Raw genomic sequence first — 26179 nt, 5'->3', positions numbered from 1 at the left:
GTAATCGGCCACATGGTTTGGGTAAATCTCAGAGAATGTTTCTGGGATTTGGAATATTTATTCTGGAGAAGAGAAGATTTAGGGATTGGGTGAAATGAAAGTCCTCAAGCACATGAACCAGTGGTGGAGAGCAGCTGTTCCCTATTTCTGTTTTGGACTGAAGGAGAGGAAATGAGCTTACATTGAAGCATGAGGGATTTAGGCTAAACATGAAGAAGAATTTCCTGGATGTGGGTGTTGTTGGACTTTGGAATGAGTTACCAAGGTGTCTACAATAAGGACAGTATCTCTCTGGCTGCAGATCTTGAAGTGTGGAAGCATTGGCTCCATGCACGAATGTCTACACTCACCCACTCTTTCCAAGTGGGAGAGTCTGTGACATTAATGGGATCATCTAACGTGAGGATATGAGTCTCAGTCAACCCCAAACCACTGTCCAAAACCTTGATCTAGCATAAGAAATGGTTGTGGTAGGAGCTGGATGATTATCTCTGGCAATCTGCAGTTTGACATTCCACAAATACCACGATTGCTTATGTAGGCTACTCCAGCGACCAAACACCTCCCCTCTTTGAAATTTATTAAGAAATTCTCTGCAGGGCTTCTTTCACCAAAAGTGCCTTTAATAGAGCTTGGAATTTCCTCACAATGCATTTATTTTTGTTGATATATTTTTAGGTCTCCATTATTACTTGTCTGCACCTTCCTTTGCTTTGTGGGCATAAGCTATCAATAACCGGGCATTGACCACACTGTGGGGGTTCTCCCCTACCCTCCCATGGAAGCTAAGTCTTTAACTGTTAATTTCAGAAGGTTTTAAGCCAACCACTAGTTTTCATAATTGTACATCAAAAAGGCAGGCAAATTGCAGCAGCTGTAAGTTCAAAGTCAGGACACAAAGGTCTCACTGTGAGCATCACAGCAAATAGTTTTGGGTTCCCCTCACCCCAAAAGTAGCCCATGGTGGGTTAGGTTTTTATTTTTAAATAGATTTAGAGTTGAATAACTAGCCCTTGTAAGGGACTTCAACAAAGAGGCTGTATATTGGCAAATATTAAATATGCCCCTATACACCCCAAATTGTTTTGTCCAAAATGTCTCGTTTACTATAATTTCATTGATAAAGCCCCTGATTGTAGCCCAGGGACTTTCACATATTGGCTGCCTCCTGTTGGACCCACAGGCCTCTATTGGTGACTCCAAATCAGCCCTACGTGGCCCTCGATCCCCTCCTGTAGAGGGATTGGGTGATGGTATCTATAAACCAACAGAATAGCTCTTTTCCAGTAAATCCCCCACAGAGTCCAGAAAAATATGCAAGCAGTCCTTTTACTTCAAGTTTCTACCCACACAGGGTCAACAGAGGGAGGAGAGGCAGAGGCAGCTGCCCTAGAAGCAGCCATCATCCCAGTCCCATAGCCAGCAGGAAATCTTAGCCCTCTTTTCCTTACACACAGCCATGGCTGCTCTTCTAGTTAGCACTGAAATCTCTTCCCTGAAGAGCTTCTTTCTCTTCCTCCCTTCTTCCTTCCTCCGCTTCTTGGTCCACTGAAGTCCCTGGAGATCCCCTGGGTCCTGTCCTCTTTGAGTTGTCATTGTCTTTGCTTCTGTTGCTCATGCCAGGGCTAAAGGAAATTTGCTGCGCCCCCCTAGGTACTGTTGTCAGGGTGGACTCTGGGTCAGAGTCAGACCTTTCATTGGTGTGCTTCAAGTCTAAGCTTTGCAAGCTCCTTCTCTATGTTACATCTGCCTCCTTCCTCTTTAGTTTGTCTTTTATTTGTCCTAGCCTTGAGGAGTGAAGGCTCCAGGAAATTGAGGATGGGAATATAGTGGAAAATCCATCCCCTACAGGAAAATATTCTGAAATTTCGGGCTTGGGTGACAGGCTGTCATTGATAGAGATAGATAATGATGAAAGTGATGATAATGATAGCCAATCCTATGTAGCACTCATTAAGTACCAAGCACTATTAAGTGCTTGAGGGAGAATAAATCATACAATCCTATGTGGCTCATATTCTTGTCATATGCATTTTGTTGATATATAAAAAAAAATCAAGGCACAGAATGGTTAAGACACATACCTGAGGTCATACAGCTAGTAAGTTGCAGAGCAAGAATGGAACCTAAGGCCAGGAGCAGTGTCTCACGCCTGTAATCCCAGCACTTTGGGAGGCTGAGGCACCTGGAGCACAAGGTCAGAAGTTCGAAACCAGCCTGGCCAACATAGTGAAACCTCATCTCTACTAAAAACACAAAAAGTAAAATTAGCCGGGCATGGTGGCACACGCCTGTAGTCCCAGCTACTCAGGAGCCTGAGGCAGGAGAATCACTTGAACGTGGGAGGCGGACGTTGCAGTGAGCCGAGATCGCGCCACTGCACTCCAGCTTAGGCATCAGAGCAAGACTTTGTCTCAAAAAAGAAAAAAAATGGAACCCAAAAGGCTGGGCATGGTGGCTCACACCTGTAATCTCAGCACTTTGGGAGGCTGAGGCAGGTGGATTGCTTTAGGTCAGGAGTTCAAGACCAGCCTGACCAACATAGGGAAACCCCGTCTCTACTAATAATACAAAAATTAGCTGGGCATGATGGCAGGCACCTGTAATCTCAGCTACTTGGGAGGCTGAGGCCGGTGAATTGCTTGAACCTGAGAGGTGGAGGTTGCAAATTACTTGAACCCGGGAGGGGGAGGTTGCAGTGAGCTGAGATCGCGCCATTGAACTCCAGCCTGGGTGACAGAGCAAGACTGTCTCAAAACAAAACAACAACAACAACAAAGAATGGAACCCAGGCAACTCAGCCCCAAAGTCTCAGGAAGAGTCATCAGGCCACAAGTGTGTGTGGACCAGCCAGGTGGAAAAGTAGAGCGGCAGGGGCAGGGACTCTGGCTTTGAGGCCAAGTGTGACCTGGAGAAGGAGCTTAGGGAGTCGTCTCACCCTCTGGGCTCCTGGCCCCACTGGGCTGCTCCTGCAGCTCTGCCTTGCTGGCTGAATCAACATCTTTTCTCCATTTCAGTTTCATTCCCTCTTGCCCACACATCTTACTTATTAAAGCCACTCAATCCCACCCCAGGCATCTCCAGGCTTAGTTTATACTTCCTGCCCTCAAAGTTACTCCTGGTGCCAGGATCTCCGCCTCACCATTCTTCTCCTGCCCGCCCATCCTCAAGGTTCACATTGACACGCAGCATCCCTAGGAGGAATTTGGCCGAGACTGGAAAAGCAGGGGCAATGCCGCCTCCTAGGGAAGGAGCATTTTTCACAAGGCGGTTTTTTCCCTCCATCCTGCTCTGCCCCATCTCTGCTCCAGCTCCTAGAGCAGGAAAATGCAACAGCCTCATTTAGAGAATTTACATAAAATAGTTTCCAAATTTATTAAGGAAGCAGACAGCGAAAGGAAACCCACAATTAAAGAGGCTTTGCACGCATTTGCTATCTTTCCACTGGCTGAAGTATATCATCTTCCTGAATTAATGAGGTCTGGGCAAAAACTGTAGCACAAAAGTATGCTTTGCTTTCAAGGCTTCAGGGCCTTTATCATCCTGGGTGGGGCAGGCAGCAGGGGTGGAATTGGCAGGGAAGAGTTAGAGGCCAATCTGTCTTTTTAAGGATGTGTTGCCAGACTGAAATGGACAGGCTGGTACTGTAGGTACAGCCTTTTCTCTGTAAAAAGGGGAAGCGCTTTATATTTGGGGACACCCCAGTTTGTTCATTCAGCAAATCTTTTTAAAGAAATTTTTTTAGAGACAGGGTCTCACTCTGTCACCCAGGCTGGAGTGCAGTGGTATGATCGTAGCTCACTGTAACCTTGAACTCCTGGGCTCAAGTGATCCCCTTACCTCTGCCTCCCAAAACACCAGGATTACAGGCAGGGGAAGGAGCATGTGTTTGTATGTAACTAAGTATCCATCTATTGATTTTACTGTCATGTCTTTATCATTTGCCGTTAACCCTTTATCCAGCCATCCACTTAACACATACTTTTTTGTTCTCAAAGTCATTCGAAGCAGGTTGCCAGAGATCTGGACCCAAGAGCAGCTGGGAAGGGAAGGGGTTGGGCAGGTTACCGGAGATGCCCAAGATGAGCTTCACTGAAGCCACATGCCACTGTCCCCTTGGTAGCTTGTGATGCAGAGAGAGCCTGGCTTTGGAGTCAGACAGCACTGGGTTTGAATTCTGACTCATTTTGTTACCACCATCGGCTAATTCCTTTATCTTATTTCTTGTTTATCTTAAGAACGGAATCACACTTAACCACAAGGGTGTTGGTGGATTAACTAGTAATGTTAGTAATGTGCGTATGATATAATATCTCTCATCGAGGTAGACAGCACATATTTTATTCATTCTCTAAGTATTTATTGAGCACCTACTATGTGTCAGGCATCGCCCTACCTGCAGGAACTGTAATAGAAACTAGGATAGCCCTGTCCTCATTGAAATTTTTTCAAGTAATTTCAAATTTTTTTCCAGTACTTTTGCTAGTTAAAACCCTACACAAAGTACAAGATCAATGTACAATTTGTATAAACTTTGAAGAGCAAAGCAAATAAAAGAGAGATTATCAAGAGCCAGAATTTCAGGGACAGATGCTCATATGATTTCATTATAAAAAGAAAATAACATGGAAAGGAGGCACGCAGAAAGTAACAAGAGGTTTTGTTGTCTGTTTTTTGTTTTTTAGAAAACCTATAAGCTGTTTGTAGAAAAGAAAAAGTAAATATGACCTGAGGTTTCAGCTTCAGGCATAATAGCCCAGACATTTTTGAAACCCACAAGGGTAGTTTTTACTTCTTCAGAATGTCTTTTTTTTTTTTTTCTCCCGACAGCCTGGCTTCCTTTTCCCTTCAATGGAATAACATATACAAACTCTACCTAAGAGTGCTGTGTGAAGTACATGCCAGTCTACAAGACATGTCTCTAACCAAGTCGAAAGAGTGCAGTATTCATTCATTCATTCATTCATTCATTCATTCAACAAATGTTTATTAACAGGTATTGTTTACCAAGCACTGTGTGTTAAGGACAAGATGGTATGAAACAAGCAGACCCAGGCCTCAGGGAAGAGAGGCTGATACATTCAGAGACAATTACCATATACTACAATGAATGCTTTGATGAAGGGACGCAAAAAAAGAAAAACAAAACAAACAAAACAACAGCAACAAAAACCCCACAACGGTGTGGATCCCTCCCTGTGGGGGTGAGGAGAAAGGAAAACAGCTTCAGGGATCTCCAAGCTCTTGTGCCGGCCACTCTTCTTTCCTCTCTCCTCTCTTCCTCCTCTTTCCTTTCATCCTTCCTCCTCCCTTCTCTTTGGACATCACTAATAAAAGAGAAATAGATGTCGGAGACATAGACATGGGGAGGGCTTTAATATCTAGCCTTATGGAACAAAATCCTTGGGACCCAATAGAACTTAGTGATGCAGAGCTTTCTCCTGAGTTCAGCTAAAACCAGGCTCTTGTCACACGACCAGGGAAGATTAGGCTCTTGGACACATAGAAAGGTGAGGAAAACAGAATTTATTGGGCGAAAAGGAAAAAGAAAGAAAAACTCTCAGCAAAGTGAGAGGGGGTCTTGCTAACAACCTGTCTCCTCACAAATTGAATCCCAGGTTACCACAGAGGCCAGGTTCCTCTCCCCTGCAAACTTCGTGAACTTCCCCTGGCTCTACCCCTTTCACCCAGCAAGAAGGTGGGCTTCATTTAGAGAAAATCATTTGGGAAAGGGCAGGCTTCATCCAGGACCAGCAATCCAGTTTCTCAGCCTTTAGGCTGTTTTAGCCTTGGAGGTGGGGTTTCACCTGGGTCACTTGGCTGCCTCCTGTCTCTAACATTCACATCTATTGCTATCCCTATCTTCATTGGACACCTGACTCTCTCTTAGAGCAACCCAGCAAACATCTGTTTATTGTGTACTTAAATACCCCCACAGATTGAGAACTCTCTCCTTTATGGGAAAGCTCTTTATATTTGGGACACCCCAGTTTGTTCATTCAGCACATTTTCTTTTCAACTTTTTTAGAGACAAGGTCTCACTCTGTCACCCAGACTGGAATGCAGTGGCGTGATCATAGCTCACTGTAACCTCGAACTCCTGGGCTCAAGTGATCCTCCTGCCTCAGCCTCCCAGGAGCTAAGGGCTACAGGCGTGTGCCACCACTCCCAGCTAGTTTTTTAATTTTTAAAAATTTTTTGTAGAGATGGTGTCTCGCTATGTTGACCAAGTTTGTCACAAATTCCTGGCTTCAAGCCATCCTCCCACCTCTGCCTCCCAAAACACTGGGATTTCAGCCGTGAGCCACCAACGCACCTGGCCTCATTCTCCAAATCTTTACAAAGCTTCAAAGACATCCCAGATGCTGGGAATACAGAGACAAATCAGATACAAACCCTGCCCTCCAGCTGTTCCTAGCATTCTCGCTCCTTTGCGGCCACCTCTTCTGCCCTGCTTTTCCACCTTGTCCCTTCTTCTGTCAAGTGGCTTTTGGCTTGGTCACCACTTTGCCAGTGTTTCTTTACAGAAGTGAGTCCCAGACTTCAGGTGTGGTCTGACTCACGTCCTATCGGGTCTCTCCCTCTGAAAACCGTGCTTGTATTAAAGCAGCTTGGGAGCTCATTAATGTTCTTGGCAGCCAGGTCCTACCCCTGACGTGCGGGAGCTGCCTGTCCACTTAGGGGACCCCTGTCTTTTTCACACATGAGTCTGTTAAGCCTCACCTCCCTCATCGCCTCCATGTGTGGGGCAGTTTTCAACAAATGTTCAGAGTCCGACACCTGCCCTTGTTAAACGTAATCTTGTTACACTACTCCCCTTGTTTTAACTTCTCAAACATTTTGAGTCTTGCTTCTGTTACCCAAGAAGACCTAGAAAGCTCCACATCTCCTCTTAAAATGTGTGTGTGTGTGTGTGTGTGTGTGCGTGTATTTGTACGCACACCCCTGGGTACAGCTCTGAGAAGGCCACCCATAGGTTTCTGAACAATCTTCCATGAATACAGCTCATTCATACACACATTTATTTATTCTGCAACATTTATTCAACATCCCCTAACAAAACTTTCGTTTTTGAGCACTTTTTGCCCAAGCATTACAAAGATAATAGAAGCAAATGAATCCATACTAAGGAGTGAATTATTGATAGTGCTCACCTGCATTTTTTTAAGCAGAAAGTAGTATTTATTTTGGCCTAATTTCCACCTGTCAGAAAATTAAAACAGTGATGAATTGCATATTACTATACTACATTTTATTATCAGCATCAAAATTCAAGTGTGCTCTGCTTAAAATTCAGAAGACAAACTTTCTCATTTAGAAAAGTTCATTCTGTTAGTGCCTGATCAGAATGGAATAAAAATTTCGTGATGCATACATATTGATTGAATTTTTTTCTTTTTTTTAAAAAAATGTATTTTATTATGGATTCAATATGTGCATGTGCATATATGCTACACAGGTATAATTATGTACTGGTGGGATTGGGCATCTAGTGTGTCCATTACCCAAATAGTGAACATCGTACCCAATAGGTATTCTTCAACTCTATTGCCCACTCTAATGATCCCCGCTTTGGGAGTCCCCAATGTCTATTGTTTCCATCTTTATGTGCCCATTGTTTAGCTTCCACTTAAAAGTGAGAACATGTGGTATTCAGTTTTCTCTTTCTGTGTTAGTTTGTTTAGGATAATGACCTCCAGCTCCATCCATGTAGTTACAAAGGACATGATTTTGTTCTTCTTTTTTTTTTTAATGACTGCTTCACCTTCTTCTTAACTATCCCAAGGTGTTTGGTTCTTAAACTGATTGGTGAAGTCAAGCAGTAATAGCAGAAGCAAGTGGAGACAAGACTTGTTTAAATAGTATCACTAAGCTGACTCTGACAGAGGCCTTTCCATACACACCCAACCCTCTCCCCTATCAGAGCTTCTAGAGAGGGAGGCTGGCTAACCCTGGGATCCAGAAATATTTGGAGAATCCTCGGGCCAGGCGTGGTGGCTCACGCCTGTAATCCCAGCACTTTGGGAGGCCGAGGCGGGCAGATCGCGAGGTCAGGAGATCGGGACCATCCTAGCTAACACGGTGAAACCCTGTCTCTACTAAAAATACAAAAAATTAGCCGGGCGTGGTGGTGGGTGCCTATAGTCCCAGCTACTCAGGAGGCTGAGGCAGGAGAATGGCGTGAACTCCGGAGGCGAAGCTTGCAGTGAGCCAAGATTGCACCACTGCACTCCAGCCTGGGAGACAGAGCGAGACTCTGTCTCACAGAAAAAAAAAAAAAAAAAAAAAAAATTTGGAGAATCCTCAACATTCTTTCTACTCATCCCAGTGACCCACTTCACAGCATGGAGCTCAGAAATGTGGGGACCCCAGAACCCCAAGATCTTCAGCCCCAACTCACAACTTTCTCCCTTGCCATTGGAAGGGATTGAGGACCTTGGCTCAAATCTCTGTTTCTCAAAGTGATTTCTGGCTCAGCCTATATCCAGGTAGAGTAAAGCTTTTACTTATTGTTTTGGAGTAGGTACAGCCAGACTAGGGTTTGCACCCCAGGAGTTAGGTAGAATTGGAGTAGCAGAGCCTTTAGCAGATCTGACCTCTGGGAAAAGTTCTAATGTGGCAATAATACCACTTTTCCATGGGATTATTACTTAGGTTAAATGGCATAATAGCGATAACATGCTTAACACAGTGCCAGGCTTGTGGTAAGTGTTTGTAAATGTTAGCTATTATTTTAGTTAGGAAAGCGAGCTAATGCAGAACATGATACCTAACACAAAATCCTCATGCTTAAACAGAGGAGTTATTTTTCGCATACAATAAGATGTCTAGAAGTAGGTAGTTGCAGGTTTCAGTTCAGGAGCTCAAAAATGATGGGGCCAATGTCTCTGAAATTCTGGACATTTCTTCATAGATGCAAGAGGGCTGTTAGAACTCAGGCAATTGCATCCTTGTTTAAGCCTGGAGAGAGGGGGAAGACTGCCTTAACCACATCTGACATCTTTCATCAGGAAAGAAAAGCCTTTCCCAGAAATCCATGAGAAAATTTTTGTTTAGGTCTCAAGGGCCAGAACTGGGTCACTAGCTACTCCCTAGCTGCAAAAAGGCTGGGAAAGTTAGGAACAGGATAATCATGATTGGCACACCAGGAATGAGCCATTGCCAGGAAGGAGTAAGCAGTTTAGATACTAACAGTGATTACCATAGTGATTGTTACCAGCTCTACTCTGCCTTCCATCCATCTACTTCTCATTTGTAGCGAATTATCAAGTGGCCTCGTGCCAGTTATAAATATTATTCATTGTACTCACAGCTCCCTGCACTAAGCCAGCTTTTCTCTTAACCTTTCCCTGTCCATCAGGATAACATTTCTTATTGTTCCTCCTTCCCCAGGAGGATTTCTGTACTAGTCACTGTTGCTGATTATGCTGTGTAACAAATAACCCCCAAACATTAATAAACATTTTTTCCCACTCGCAGGTCTGCAGGTCAGCTGAGGGGGCTCTGGCCCAGGATGTGGGTTCAGGTCTGCTTTTGTGTCTCTCATTCCAGAACCCTAACCTAGGGAGCACCATGTACCTAGGGGATGCTCTCCTCATGGTGGATTAGGAGAGCAAAAAAGGACAAAACCACATGAGCACATTGAAAGCTTCTGCTTGCATCATGACCACTCATGTTCCATTGGCCATAGCAAGTCCCACAGCTGGGTCTGATGAGGAAGATTATTCTTCCCAGGAGAGGGAAGGAGAAAGCAAGTATTTGCTGAACAGGAATCGAATCCATTGCACCTTCTCAAGCCAAAACTAGGTTAGGAGTCCTCTTTGGACACCCATGGTCCTTAATGCATCCTTCTGTTACAGCTTTGGATTCTCCATTGCCCTTACCTATTCCGTTGTCTGTCTTCCCCAGTGGATTGCAAAAAGATTGCTATGGCTGAGATGTGTAAGTCTTTTATGAGATCTAGGTGACAGCTGATAAGTGTAGTTATCATGGTCATGATGGTCAATTCTTTAACAGTTTATTAACAAAATAACAAAAGTTACAAAATGAAAATATAAAGGATAAGTTATTCGAAGACTCTGGTTGGACTCTAGTTCTGAACATTATTTAAACTTGATGTTAACATGCTGTAGATAATAACATATCCACAGAACAGAAGCTAGGTCTTCCATTGGCCATAACATATGCCTCTAAATGCCCTCCCCACTACCAAAGTAGCATCCAGAGGTATGTGCTATTACTTGAGAGATCATTCTGCAATTTAAAATTTGAACTTGACAAATAATTAATACCATAAACATTTCAGTGCCAAACACTGAAGATGCAATGATAACACCTGGCCATCGTGCTCAGGTAGCTCACAATCTGAAGGGTAGTTGGTGGTGGGAGCAGAGCAGTTAACAGATAAAATAAAAAGTAGTAAGTGGAGCTCTTATTTGTTGCTGCTCAGAATGCAAAATGGTACAGCCACTTCAGAAGACAGTTTGGAAGTTTCTGGCAAAACTAAGTATACCCTTACCATAAGATCCAGCAAGCATGCTCCTTGGTATTTATCCAAAGGAGCTGAAAACTTATATCCACACAAAAACCTCCACTCAGAGGTTTACAGTAGCTTTGTTCATAACTGCCAAAACATGAAAGCAACCAGGATGTCTTTCAATAGGTGAATGGATAAACAAACTGTGATACATACATACAGTGGAATATTATTCAGCACTAAAAGCAAATGAGCTATAGAAAAGATGTGGGGGAACCTTAAATGCATATTGCTAGTAAAAGAAGCCAGTCAGAAAGGCTACATACTGCAAGATTTCAACTATAGGACATTCTGGAAAAGGCACAACTATGGAGACAGTAAAAAGATCAGTGGTTGCCAGGGGCTCAGGGGAGGGAGAGAGGGATAAATAGGTCAAACACAGTATTTTTAGGGCAATAAAACTATTCTGTATGATACTGTAATGGTTGATACATGTCATTATATCTTTGTCAAACCCATAGAATGTACAATACAAATAGTAAACCCTAATGTAATCTGTAGATTTTGGTTGATAATAATGTATCCATATTTAGTCATCAGTTGTAACAAATGTACCACACTAATGCAAGATGTTAATATAGGGGAAAGTCCGAGAGAAGAGGTGTTGAGGAAGGTATATGGTAACTCTATACTTTCTGCTCAATTTTTCTGTAAACGTACAACTGCCCCCCAGAATAGTCTATTAATGTACAGAACAAGGTAATAAAGTGCAATAAAAGGGATATGTACAGTGTTACGACAACACAGAGAAAGCACACAGGGAAACCCTTCCAGGGGAGATGGGTCTTGAAGGATAATAGAAATTCACCAGGCAGAGCAAGGAGAAAGGTGAACCTGGCAGAAAGCGCCACCTGTGCCAAGGTGTCAATGACAGGATCATCACCTGTTGTGTCCACTGACCAAGTATCTAGAGAGGGCGCTCAATAAATATTTGTTGAGTGAACGGATGGTAACTTGACAGGACATAACATGGTGGAGCTTTATTTCCTAGCTAGACACAAAGACTATCAAAAAGTGCAATAGGTACTTTTTTTTTTTTTTTTTAAGACGGAGTTTCACTCTTGTTGCCCAGGCTGGAGTGCAATGGTGTGATCTCAGCTCACCGCAACCTCTGCCTCCTGGGTTCAAGCAATTCTCCTTCCTCAGCCTCCTGAGTAGCTGGGATTACAGACATGTGCCACCACGCCCATCTAATTTTGTATTTTTAGTAGAGACAGGGTCTCTCCATATTGGTCAGGCTGGTCTCAAACTCCCGACCTCAGGTGATCTGCCCCACTCAGCCTCCCAAAATGCTGGAATTACAGGCGTGAGCCACCGTGCCAGGCCAATAGGGACATATTTTATAACCTCCCCTTCCTATCCATCCTTAATGGCGAAAAGGGTATCAAATGTTTCCAATTGCTCTTTGGCTGGGGAAAAAACATCTTCTTGATGTTGATATTCATGCTCTAAAGGTAATTAGATGCCAGAGAAGAGACCGGATTGTAGGCGATGGCAGCTTGCTTACAGTATACATTTATAAACAAGCAAAATCAAAACTGTAAAGTCGCATTTCAAGATGGTTTTGTGTTTCTCCACATTGAGCCAACAGCCTGTGGACGATATCATATACTCCACTGGAATTGGCCGCCTGGGCCAAATGAGAAAGCTATCTCCATAGAGGCTTTGAAGCAGAAGGGTTGGGCACTGAGCAAGGAGGGAGAAGCACCACCCCTGTGGGGCTTGGCTCAGTCCACAGGGTCTGGGGGAAAATCTCATGCAAAACATGAGTGGGACTGGTACCAATGTCAAAGAAGAGACACTTTGGAATCCAGCCTCTGTCACCAGGAGCTTCCCCTCCAGGCCTCCGGCAGAGACAGTGTGGTCCTTCCTCCCTGATCTTTCATCCCTTGGAATCTCTAGTTGCTAGGCTCGGGTGAACAGTGTCAAAACCCAGCCCATGATGGATTTATCATCCCCCTTACTGAGAACTGCCTGTGGCCACATACTGTGCTTGGCATGTACACCTTTTGGGTTATATAAACCTTCCAACAAGGTGCCAGGTGGGTAACGTGATTGAGATTAAGAAACTCAGGCTGAGGAAAGTTGAGTCACGTACTCAGTGTCACCTGGGGATAAGTGGCAGGGCTGGGGTTGGAACTCCCATCTGTCTGGCTTCAAGCTTATGTGCTTTCCAGTATGCGCAGCCACCCTGCCAACTACTCAGCAGGGGTCTGGGCACGGCCTTCTGATGGACACTGTGAGAGGACAAGATACAAAAGAAATAGACAATGGGCTTCTCCTTTGCCCCTGAGACTTCCTTTGAAAAATAATTTGCAAAATCCCCCTCCCTGTGCCTTGCTCTAGAGTTTGAAGGCTTGGGTCTGTGAACAGTGAGCTCTCAGGAGGCACAGATCGCTCCCTCAGGTGCCATGCTTGAGACTTGACCACACTTCAGGCTGGCTCCACCTGCTCTAGGCTGTGTCTCTAAAGGTGACCCCACCCCTGCCTTGCACTAAGTCTTTACTCAAGAAAATGCAATGCCACCAAACCACAAAATGTGCATTGTCCCAACCCAGCTTGCACCAAACCGTTTTCAGGAATTCTCTAGTGACCTCTTCTGAAATTTCCATTTCCACATAGACCCCAGGCCCTTTTTGTTCCCCCTTCTTCACTTCCCCAGCATCCCTTTTGGTTCTCTCTCTGTTCTCCCTTCAGAAGCCTCAGTCCCCTTTAACTGGGGCTGAGTTCTGTCTGGCCTGGAGTCTCCCCCAAAGCAGGAGTCTGAATAAAACCTGTCTTGCCACCTTTCACAAGTGTCTTGCACTGTGGTTTTTTTTTTTTTTTTCATTGATAGTTCAAATCCTATTTCCTCTGGGTATTGTCTATGTGTCCTTGGGTGAATCACTTCACTTCTCTGAGTCTCAACTTCCTCATCTTCAAAATGAGAACACAGGTAGGCCCACCTTGCTGCAAGGTGATGAGGGAAGGCCCTCGCCAGGGGCCTGACATTCCTCAGGAATAATTGCTGACCCATCCCCACAGTGCTGGAACTCTTCTAGGCATTGGGAGTAGAGAGAAGCAACACAGAGCTCCTTCCCACAGAGAGTTGACTTTCTAGTGAAGAAACAAACAACACACAGGGAAACCCATCTGTATTAGTCTGTTTTCATGCTGCTGATAAAGGCATACCTGAGACTGGGTAATTTACAAAAGGAAGAAATGTTTAATGGACTTACAGGTTCACATGGCTGGAGAGGCCTCACAATCGTGGTGGAAGGCAAGGAGGAGCAAGTCACGTCTTACATGGATGGCAGCAGGCAAAGAGAGAGCTTGTGCAGGGAAACTCCTGTTTTTAAAACCATCAGATCTCACGAGACTTATTCACTATCATGAGACCAGCACAGGAAAGACTTGCCCCCATGATTCAGTTACCTCCTACTGGGTCCCTCCCACAACATGTGGGAATTCAAGATAAGATTTGGATGAGGACACAGCCAAACCATATTACCATCTTAAAATATCACGTAGTGAAAGCATGATGAAGAAAGTTAACACAGGTGGAGCGATGCAGGTGACTGACCAGGAGGAGGAGGAGCTATTTTCCAAGACCTCTCTGATGGGGGACATTTGCACAGGGAGCACCATGTGGAAATCTGGGGGGTTCACACTCCAAGCAAAGGGAAGAACAAGTGCAAAGGGCCAGAGGCAGGAGAGCACTGGACCTGTTCCAGAAACCTCCAGCAGGCCAATGTAGCTGAAACACAGCCAGGCACAGGGGTTGGGACAGGAGGTGGGCCAGGCCATGTAGGGCTCAGGGACCATGGTCAGGACTCTATATTTATCCCAAAGGTGATAGGGAAGCACTAAGGTTACAATGTAACCGTATCCATGTCTCAATCACCTGCCTAACTCTACTAGAAGGAGGGACTGTGTCAGTGCTGGTTGAATTGTGACTTTCTCATGGGGAAGGGGTGGGTTATAGGAACATGAGATATAAAGCATGCCAGAAAAGGTATCCAACCTCTAGGTGTCCCCATCCTTGGACACCTTCTTCAGGTTCCATGGTGATAGGATTTGGCTCTGTGTCCCCACCCAAATCTCATCTCAAATCGTAATCTGAGCAGTGGAGTAATATGACCTAAGTTTTATGCATTATATATATTTAGCACCATCTCAAATTTACAAAAAAGTTACAAGTATGGTACAAATAATTTTTGTCCCTGAGTCATCTGAAAGTAAGTTGCCAGCATGACGCCTGTCACCCCTGGACACTTTACTGTGTATTTCCAACAAACAGAGAGAATGACCATCAAAATCATGACGTTCACAACGGGCATTTTTACCATTTGAACCTCAGACTACATTGAGGTTTCATCCTTTGTCCTAGTAATGTTCTTTATAACAAAAGGAGCCAGGGTGGAATCACACATTGCCTTTGGATATCAAGCTCCTTTAGTCTCCTTCAGTCTGAAATGTTTCCTCAGTCTTTCTGTGATTTTCACGACCTTGACTCTTTTGAAGATGGCTGGCCAATCATTTGAGAGAATGTCCTTCAATCTGCATTTGTCTGACCTTTCACCCTGATTAGAATTAGGATATGCACATCTTTGGCAGAAATATCACACAAATGGCACCATGTTCTCTAGGTTGCATCCTATCAGATGCATAAGAACTCAATGTGTCCCGTGACTGATGATGTTCACCTACATCATCTGGTTAAAGTGGCGTCTGCCCACCTTCTCCATTGTGAAGCTACTATTTTTACTGTTTTTCCCTCTGCAGTTGATAATTATTTTTATATAAATATCCTGTTCCTCATGAAACCTTCAATGTATTCAGTTATTAATAACACTATGGACTCCTGTTTTCCTGTTTTATTCTGTAGATCATAATTCTTAACTCTCATTACTTATTTGTATTTAGATTACTCCAGAAATGTCCAGCGATGGCTTCTGTGTTCTTCTGGCATGTTTCCATCATTGTTTGGGTGCTTACTTTCTGGGTAACAAGATGTTCCAGGCTCCTTTCTGCCTCAGTCCCAGAATCACCCATTTCTTCTAGGGTGCATCTTCCTGTTAGTTGAGATGAAATTTAGAATCCAAAACCTGGGTACAATGTAGGCTCACTGCTTTTGGAGTGTCAGTGCCCTCAGGTTCTCTCAATAGACAAAACTAAGGAATATATGTGTTTATATACACATCCAGTTGCAAGTATACATACATGCACACATATTTATCATCTATATTTCTATGTCTATTTAGATATTGAATGTCATGAGTTCTTATCAATACCTCCAATCACAATCCCCTCCACAAGGGTCTTTCCAGATTCTCTCTTTCCATATTTGTAACTTGATTCTCCAACAGTGAGAAATCTTTCTCCTTTGCTTTTAATATATTTGCCTACCTGATCAATCCCCATGGGTATAAATAATCCTCCATCTCCATTGCCATTCTCTCCCTTAGAAGGATGTTATTCTTGGTCCACTGGGGCCCTGACAGCTGATGCTAGGCCTTCTCCATGCATGGATGCCCTGCTTATCCTGCCTGGCCTCTGACATCTCTATAGGGTCACCTTCCTCACCTTGGATCTAACACCCTACACTGAGCTGCCCCTTTTGGTGCTTTCTTCATTTAGCCAGAGCTCCAACACTCATGCCTGGCAGCCTTCCTCCTTGGATGCGTTCTTCAGGTCCCATGGTGATATGGTTTAGTTCTGTGTCATCACCCAAATCTCATATCAAATTGTAATCCCCATGTGTTGGAGGAGGGGCCTGGTGGGAGATGATTGGATCATGGGGGTGGATTTCTCCCTTGCTGTGCTCATGATAGTGAGTGAGTTCTCATGAGATCTGATGGTTTTAAAGTGTGACACTCCCCTCTTTCCACCCCTCCTGCCATCATGCCTTCCACCATGATTGTAAGTTTCCTGAGGCCTCCCCAATCATGGGAACTCTGAGTTAATTAAACCTCTTTTCTTTATAAATTACCCAGTCTCAAGTAGTTCTTCATATCGTGTGAAAATGAACTAATACACATAGCCTGATATTCTGCTCCAGGCCACCCTTTGATAGAGGCTCTCCTTACTCTACCTGTCCCACCTGACCAGCTGAAAGGAGGCACATGCATCACACCTGTTCAGTGGCAGCTTAGGCCCTCTCCCCTTGGAAGAGTGTATCAATTTTCAGTTTCTGGCTCTGCCGTTTTCAAAGGCTACAGTGAAATCTGAGCAGAAAATGAAAATCACCCATTTCTGCAGTACTCCCTGAAATCATTACATCATCACTAACTTTCCCCGAGTTCCCATGTGATGTTGGAGCTGGAAGGCCCCCATTTCCCAGAACCAGATAGCTTCTTTCATGCCTGTTTGGTTTTGCACAGGCTGTCTCTCTGCTTGGAATGCTTTTCCCAGGCACGATAAACCCGACCATTTCAAATATTTTGACTCTGTGAAACTTTCTTTGATCCCTAAATTTGACCCCAAGTTAATCATTTTTCTCCCTCTGCTACTGTTTTCACATTTAGCTTTTAAAAAATATTTAATATATTGTGCACCTCTTGTACTAGGCTGTGAATTCCAACTCCCTGAGACAAGTTGTTCATTCATTCGTCAAATATTTATTGAGCTCCTACCATTGTAAAAGGCTCTGTGCTAAGTACTAAGGATGAAAATGGAGAACAAGATACAGCACTTTCCCTCAAAGAGCTTGCACTCTAGTGGGGGGTTTCATTAGGTAACCAAGCCATCCTAATCCATATTGCTGGCTTAGAGTCTGACACATGGAAGATGGTGAATGAATGCTTATGGGAATTTCTAAGACTGGTGGCAAGAGCATGGAACACAGTACTCATTCCCTGCTAAAGACTTTTCTCACTGTCTCTGTCCTCAAGGAGCTGGTTGTTTACTGGGAGAGACAGGCACCAACTGTATATAAAAAGAGCACTAGAGTGTTTTCCAGGCCATGATGTGGCACACTCACTGTGAGCTGCTGCAGCAGACACTGTTGCGTCTGTCCAGGGCCCTCAGATATCCTGCATGCCCTTTTCTGGCTCTGCATGCCCATCCTCCACGCTTCTGTGAGCTCCACTCTTAAGACTCACCCTGTAGCCTTCTTGGAGGGACTTCCCTGGGCCACTGCAGCCACTTCTGCAATGGCAGTGAGCATCAACATTTCAAAAACAGACAGGCAGGAGGGTAGGACAGCCCGTGTTCCTTGCCTCCAAGCAGCTGTAATCTACTCTGGGGAGCTCGGGATCAGGCTGGGACTGGGACTTCTGATGTGATGTCCTTGTGTAGCCTCTTCTCCTTTCCTCTCCCTCTTCCTCCACTCCCCTCTTGCTTTCTTGTGAGAGCACTTCCTTCATAAATACTTTGCCCAGTCATTCTCCAAGGGTTAGCATGTGGGAAACCTGGTCCAGACACTGCATTCGCAATACTTGGCCCTGCTAATGTGTAGCTCACAGGGCAGGTGTGTGCTCCAGCCGGGAATCCAGCCAGCTAAGTATCTGATATAGTTTGGCTGTGTCCCCACCCAAATCTCATCCTGAATTGTAGTTCCCATAATCCCCAGTGTCATGGGAGGGACCCAGTGAGAGGTAATTTAGTCATGCGGGCTGTTACCCTCATGCTGTTCTTGTGATAGTGAATGAGTTCTCATTTGACAGTTTTATAAGGGGCTTTTCCCCTCTCTGCTCAGCACTCCTCCTTCCTGCCGCCATGTAAAGAAGAACGCATTTGCTTTCCCTTCTGCCATGATTGTAAGTTTCCTGAGGCCTCCCCAACCATGCTAAACTGTGAGTCAATTAAACCTCTTTCCTTTATAAATTGCCCAGTCTCAGGTATGTTTTTATTAGCAGTGTGGGAATGGACTAATACAGTATCCAACCAATCAAGTGCAGCTTCAGAGACCTTGGGCTTTAAGGAAGGGGCTGAAGGCCAGAGAAGACTTCTCAGTGAAGGTGAGTTGAGCAGGGCCTTAGGGGAGGGTAGGTCATTAGGTAGAAAGTGGGACACTGCAAGGTGAGAAAACAGTGTATGAGCTGCTGTGAAAGACATGGGAAAGGGAGAAGCTCAGGCTCTTTCTCCTCCACCAGAGAATGCCCTCCTCTTTCCTCCGCCTTCCTCCCAACATACACACAACACACACACACACACACACACACACACACACACACACACACACACACACACCCCCGCAGTTTTCTCCCTGAAACTGAGCTAATCCAGCCATGCCCCGACAAACATTTGCAGTGATTTTACACACACACACACACACACACACACACCAGTTTTCTCCCTGAAACTGAGCTAATCCAGCCACGCCCCGACAAACATTTGCAGTGATTTTACACACACACACACACACCAGTTTTCTCCCTGAAATTGAACTAATTCAGCCAGGCCCCTACAAACGTTTGTAGTGATTTTACTCCCAGCGTGGACTCTCCTGCCCGGTCAGCTTCAAGGATTCCTTTGGTCCCAGAAATAGCCAAGGTGGCGGTGAAGGGAGGAGCTGTTTCATTTCCGAAATGAAAAAGTTTCAGATAATTACACAGACGGCTTGAGCCTGCAATGGACAAAAAGAGTTTCATTATTGGACCCCTTTGGGGAAGCCGCCTCCCATCCCCAAAGGAGAGGGTTAACCGCTCGGCTGGCGCGGCCCCGCCCGGGTCGCCGTCTGAGAGGGACGGTCGCGCCCCCTTTGAAGTGCGGCCGCGCCTAATGAGGGACTCGCTGGGCCTCGGGATCAAGTGTCAGCGCCGCCCCAGACGCCTCAGGGCAGACAAAGGGCGCGGGCCGCCTGGCGGCGCTGGGAGGAGCGTGCGGCCCGCGGCGCTGAGCGGGACAAAGGCGGAGACAGGCGCGCGGCGGGGTCCCACGGGCAGAAGAGCCTGGCCCCCAGCGCCCGGCGCCCGGTTCGCTGCCCCCGGAGCCCCCAAGAGCCTCTCTGAGGGCGGGAGCTGCAGCGCAGGCCACTCCGAAGGCGACCAGAACACGCCTGCGCCAAGCCCCGGCCCCAGCGTAACCTCGTGGGTGACAGTGTGACCTGGGTTTTCTCCGATACGCGCGATGTGCCCGCTGAGAGCAATATAGCACCCGCCTCGCACCTCACCCTTAGGCGTGCCAGGCACTCTTCTAAATCCGAACTTCTATTAACCCATTTCCTGTGCTGGATCACTTTGCGAGGTGGGTGGGGTGAGTAGCCCCATTGTCCAGCTCACCCCATTCTACAGATCAACCCATTGTCCAGCTCACCCCATTGTATAGCTTACCCCACTGTCCAGCTCACCCCATTGTACACATCACCTCATTGTACACATCAGCCATTGTACAGACCACCCCATTGTACAGATCACTTTGTTGTACAGATCACCCCATTGTACAGATCACCTCATTGCACAGATCACCCCATTATACAGATCACCTCATTGTACAGATCGTCCCGTTGCACAGATTGTCCCATTGTACACATCACCCCGTTGTACAGATCACCCCATTGTACAGATCACCTCATTGCACAGATCACCCCATTGTACAGATCACCTCATTGTACAGATCGTCCCATTGCACAGATTGTCCCATTGTACACATCACCCCATTGCACAGATCACCCCATTGAACACATCATCTCATTGTACAGATCACCCCATTGCACAGATTGCCCCATTGTACACATCATCGCATTGTACAGATCACCCCATTGTATATACCACCCAATTGTGCAGATCCCATTGTACAGATCACCCCATTGTACAGATCTGTGAAGTGAGGAGCAGAAGGAGTCTCAGATCACAGAGGCCCCAGATCACAGAGCTAGAAGGGATGCTGCTGGGCAGGGTGGCCTGAGAGTCCCAGACGGATATTTAAATATTTGGCATTTTTGTCATCTTGTGTGTGTATGTGTGTTTTTAAAAACCCTTCATTTATTTATTTAAGTTTAAAAATATATTTACTTCGATTAAAAATTTATTACATTAAAGTATTCTTTATCTTGGTTATTGAGATTTTGGGCGCCCTTTTAAATTTTGGGTCCCAGGCAAGTGAGGCCCTGTCTGGCTTTTATGCCTCTTTACTGCCTGGGTCAAGGCTTTGGATCCTCACAACAAGCTCTCGCAGCCAGGGTTACTGACCCCTTGGATATTTCAGAAGGGGAAAAACTGAAGCTCAAAGATGTGAAGTGACCTGCCCAGGGATGCCCAGCAGGGAGTGTGACACCAGCTAGTTAAGGTACCAAGTCAGTACCTTGCAGGCCCTTAGCTACCTTTGTTTTGTGGAGCCTGGCTGTCATCATAGCAAACTTCAAAACACATTACATAGGGCCTTTTTATTCCATAATTTCTGAAACTGTATTTAAAAAATAATTTTGATTTTGCTTTTAGTTGGCTACAAGGCACTAATTTACAGTGGCTGTGATTTCACAGAAATGATTGGGTGTACTGGGAAATTCTTGCAAAGTGAGAAAATTAAATCCTTTTCACATGTAATGAAATTTTTAGGAATAATTAATTTAGCATTTTAATGATGTTGACACGGTGCTACCTTCTGTAGACATTTAATTAAACATTTATTAGTTTTGACTTTGTAGTTTGCTTTCCTCCTGGTGGAGCCAAAAATTACTTTTCCAGGTCTCCAGCATTTTTGTTGGAAAGCCCTTTCAGCAGCATGGGGGTCCCAGGCACCTTTCTTAGGGTACCCAACCCCTAGGATGGTCCTGCCCACTTCAGTCCCCCACCTCCTCCCCATGCTAGGGGTGGGGCACCTTCCATCTTTCTAGTGTCCTGGCTTTTATGTGAGCAGGACCTTCTCAGGTCAGGCCCTGCTAAGCTTTAGCTTCCCTGGAGTCCAGTGTGATTGTAACCATGTCTCAATCACCAGCCTAACTCTAACAGAAGGAGGGTACTTGTCAGTGCTGGTTGAATTGTGAGTTTCTCATGAGGGGTTGGGGTAGAAGGATGTGAGATATAAAGTGTACCAGAAAAAGGATGGGTAGTTCTGGTGTGTTTCAGTCAGCTCTGGCTGCTATAACAAAATACCACAGCCATAGGGTGGCTCAGATAACATTGACTTCTCATAGGTCTGGAGGCTGAAAGTCCAAGAAGTAGGGGCCAGCTGATTCTTGTCTGGTAAGGGCTCCTGGTCCTGGCTTGCGGACGGCTGCCTTCTTGCTGTGTTCTCACATAGTGGAGAGAGAGAGAGGGAACAAGCTCTCTGGTCTCTTCCTATAGAGGCACTAATCCAGTCATGAAGATCCCACCCTCATGACCTCATCTCAACTAAACTATCTCCAAAGGCCCCACCTCCAAATACCAACCTTGGGAGTTAAGTCTTCAACATATGAATCTGGAGGGAACACAAACATTCTGTCCATAACATGGTGCTACTACTCATGCTGTGTGTCCCCAGGGAAGTTTCTGCACCTCTCTGTTCCTCAGTTTCCCCTTCTGGAAAATGAAGGTGGATCAGAAAATTTCCTATCTGAAGCTCCTTTCAGTGCCATCATTCTCTCATATGGGTTCGTGGAAGAAGCAGTTTGGTTTCATGCAACTGAGCATTAGGGAAAGGTAAAGTTCTAATGGCCTACTTTCACAAATGGGGTCAAATAGATACTTTCTCTAGTGGTAGCCTGTGATTCTCTGTGATTTTTTTTTTTCTGGGTGCACTCTCCTCACTTTTCCTTGAATCCTTAGCAGACACTGCCATGGTCTTTCTGTGTGTCTCATGCCATTGTGACTTGTGTGACCACCAGGCATTGGGCTTGGCATGTGGCAGGTGCTCATTGCATAGGGTCAGGAGGGAACATCTTTTCCAGATGAGGAAACTGAGGCACAGAGAGGTCTGGGTCAATGCAAAAGCAATCTAACTGCTATGATGTTTCTGCACAGCCTTCTCTGGAAGAGGAGAGATTTTATATATCTGCAAATTGCACGGACTTTCTTCTTACCTGTACCCAAACCACAGCTGAATGAGGTCAGTGAGGGCCACTGTGTTCCCACTAGAACAGCTTTCAGGGCAGAAGACAGCTTTCCTCCTAACATAGGAATCTCACATCCACTCCTCCACAACCTATTTTACCCAAAGGCTTCTGACAAAAGACAGCTGTCTGGGGGCCCAGGAGCCAGGGTGACAGTTCTAGCCCTGGCGCAAACATTCTTTGTGACTTGGAGCAGGTCCCTTACCCTCTTGGAGCCTTTGTTTCCTCCACAGGGAACCAGAAGTCTGGACTAGAGCAGAGCTTCTCAAATCATCCGAGGATCCTGTTAAAATGCGGAGCCTGATTCAGGAAACCTGCTGGGGGCAGACATCCTGCACTTCTAACAGGCTCCCAGAGGATGCCCATCTGTGGATTGCCCATCTGTGGATTGACTGAGGAGCAAGGACCGAGAGGGCTTCTAAGGTCACGTCTTGCTCTGAAGGGACAGACCTTGAGCCCTGGCAGTGGGCACAAAGAGAGTGACAAAAACAAAAAACAAACAAGAAAACAAACAAAAAAAAACCCAGTTGCCCAGATTTGGGTCAGCCAGGAAAGCACAGAATGTGAAATGATTCCAGAGGGATCCTTCCAACCACAGACACAAAAATCAACATCGTCATCGTCACCATTAACAAACATTTGTACAGTGCTTTCCCCTGTCCTGAGCAGCTGTCACATCCTTGAACCCAGTTGACCCCTACAGGCACCCTGGTGGGAGAGGAGGACGCGGCTGAGGAATCCGTTCAGTCCCGGTGGAGGAGCTGGGCAAGAGCACAATAGCCCCTGAAAGGATTGTTTCCATGCAGCCCTTTGATTTTCTTAGCATTTTTTTTTTTTTTTTTTGGTGCCTGCTCTCTGACCCCTTCTTCCTTTGTCTCCTAAAGCACCCCCACCCCGCTCCTAATTCTTCCCTCCCCCAACACACACACACACACACACACACACACACATACACACACACACACACAAATGTTAGGAGGAGAAAATCAGTGTATCCACCCACAGATTTCTCACTTTGATCCTTTCCTGTCTCACCGCCTGGAACCCAGCTTCAGGGACCAGGATTCTGGCTCGTTTTGGGGTGACCCAGTCACTTCCGCTCTTCTCACTCGTAACTGTGCAATTTTCCTTAAGGTGACATTTGTGAAAGATTTGTTTTCTGGGCACTATGCTCAGTGACTTCATTCTCACCTTCACCCTAGGGAGCGGGAACTCTTAACTATCTCCACTTCATTGGTGAGAAAACTGAGCCTTTAGGATGTTTACCTGCCCAAGGTCACCTAGTTAGTAAATGATGGAGTCAGGACATTACCTGACCTTGGCTGACTGACATCAAACATCATTGTAGATGAACGCACAGTTGTAAGAGATAATACAGAGAGATTTGTGTAACTCTTATCCAGTTTTCTCCAAAGGGAGCATCTTGCAAAACCGTACTACAATATCATAACAAAGATATTGACACTGATAAAATCCATCAGCCTTATTCAGATTTCCTCAGTTTTACTTGTCCTCATGTGAGTGTATTTAGTTCTTTGCAACTTTAACATGTATGTAGGTCCATGTATGCAGCGCCACTGTCAAGATACACAACAGCTCTGTCAGCACAGGCTTGTGCAGCCTTTAATAATAACATCTACTTCTCCATGTCACCCTGCATCCCTCATTCTTGTAACACTAAACCTGTTCTCTATCTCTATAATTTCATTATTTCGAGAATGTTCTATAAGTGGAATATATGCTTCTGGGATTGGCTTTTTGACTCAGTATAATTCTCTTGAAAGTCACTGAGTTATGGCATACATCGGTAGTGTTTTTTGTTTTTGTTTTTGTTTTTTTAACTGAGTGGTGTTCCATGGCATGGAACTACCACAGTTTCTTTAACCATTCACCCACTGAAGAATATCTGTGTCCAGTTTCTGGCCATTATGAGAAATGCTGCTGTGAACATTCACGTACAGGTGTTTGTGCAAACATAAGTTTTCACTTTTCTGGGAAAAATGTCCAAGGGTATAAAGTCCTTGCTTTTAATCCCAACGTTGTGTGGCCCTCTAGGTTGGTTGCAAAGATCTTTTTTAAAAAGAGCAATGTAAGTTGAGATCTTACTATATATTTGATACTATGGTAAATACTTTGCATGGATCAACTCATAAGTCCACAAAACAACCTTAGGCTTAGGTACTGGTGTTATCCCCATTTTGCAGATGAGGAAACTGAGGCGTACAGAGGCTACATAGTCTAAGGACGCACAGATTGTAAACAGATGAGCCAGGATTTGAGCTCAGGCTGCCTGACTCCAGATCTGGCTCTTTAACCAGCCTATGAATGAAGTTTCTTGTTTTGGCAAGGGGCAAACTTCTTCTGAAAGTAAAACTTGTATCCAGCAATTTGCATAACTCAAGTGCCCAGCACTAAGAACTTTTACAAAATGATGAATAGCCCCTTGGAACCACCACTTGGATCAAGATATGAAGCCTGATAGATGCCCTGAAGTCCCCCTCCTATGTGCCTCCTGTCATTATCCCCTAAGAAAGGGAACCGCTATTTGTACTGCAGTTGCTGTAAGTTAGTTTTGCTCATTTTTGGATTTTATATAAATGAAACCATAGAGTAGGCTGTCTTTTATATCTGGCTTCCTTCATTCAACAATGTGCGTGTGAGACTCCTCCCTGTAGCCGTGTATAGTAGTCATGTGCTCTTTCTTCTTGCTGCCCTGTATTCCATCGTATGGATATGCCACAGCTTATTTCTTCTCCAGTTGAATGGCATGTGGTTTGCTTCCGGTTTTGGCTATCACGATTTATGCTGCTATACATACATAAATATAAATATTTAGAGTTTTCCTAGTTATGTTATTATTGATTTCCAGCTTAATTTCACTATGATCAGAGAGTATAACTGTATGATGATAATCCTTTCAAATTCATTGAGATTGGCTGGGCATGGTGGCTCACGCCTGTAATCCCAGCACTTTGAGAGGCCCAGGCAGGAGGATCACTTGAGCCCAGGAATTTGAGACCAGTTTGAGCAACATAGTGAGACTCCATTTCTACAAAAAATTAAAAAAAAATAGCTGGGCGTGGTGATGCACATCTATGGTCCTGAGGTGGTGGGGATTGCTTGAGCCTCAGAGATTGAGGCTGCTGTGAGCCATGGTTGTGCCACTGCACTCTAGCCTGGGCAACAGAATGAGACCCTGTCTCAAAAAAAAAAAAAGAGAGAATACGTAAACTGCAGCTGTTGATTGCATTGCTTTTTTTCTTTCTTTTTTTTTTTTTTTTTTTTTTTTTGAGACAGGGTCTCATTCTGTTGCCCAGGCTAGAGTGCAACGACATGATCTCGGCTCACTGCAACCTCTGTCTCCCAGGTTCAAGTGATTCTCCTGCCTCAGCCTCCCCAGTAGCTGGGATTACAGGCACGTGCCACCATGCCTGGCTAATTTTTATATTATTAGTAGAGACAGAGTTTCACCATGTTGGCCAGGCTCGTCTCAAACTCCTGACCTCAGGTGATCCACCTGCCTTGGCCTCCCAAAGAGCTGGGATTATAGGCGTGAGTCACCGTGCTCGGCCAGCTCTATTTATTTTTATTGGCTCCAGTTCATTAATCATGTTATTAAAATCTTTTATATCTTTACTGAATTTCTGTCTGCTTTTTCTTTCAATAACTGAGAGATGTATTTTAAAGTC

The 26179-nt window shown here is 45.1% G+C and overlaps 1 long non-coding RNA gene across 2 annotated transcripts in view; it reads left to right on the top strand.

The window, feature by feature from the left end:
* The window catches only part of LOC129034749 (uncharacterized), a 36353-nt gene extending 13512 nt beyond the window's left edge, over positions 1-22841 (top strand). The window contains exon 3 of one of the 2 annotated variants that reach the window (XR_008501996.2): positions 22724-22841. This is a non-coding gene — a long non-coding RNA (uncharacterized LOC129034749). Of the gene's footprint in view, positions 1-4830; positions 5097-22723 lie in introns of those variants that run through there. The other variant, XR_010126005.1, reaches the window with a different exon arrangement.
* The last annotated feature ends 3338 nt before the right edge of the window (positions 22842-26179 follow it).

Source organism: Pongo pygmaeus, chromosome 3 (genome assembly GCF_028885625.2).
Source record: "Pongo pygmaeus isolate AG05252 chromosome 3, NHGRI_mPonPyg2-v2.0_pri, whole genome shotgun sequence".
In the NCBI taxonomy this organism is placed as follows: Eukaryota; Metazoa; Chordata; class Mammalia; order Primates; family Hominidae; genus Pongo; species Pongo pygmaeus.
Note: the sequence above shows the minus strand (reverse complement) of the source record. Positions and strands in the feature narration are given on the sequence as shown.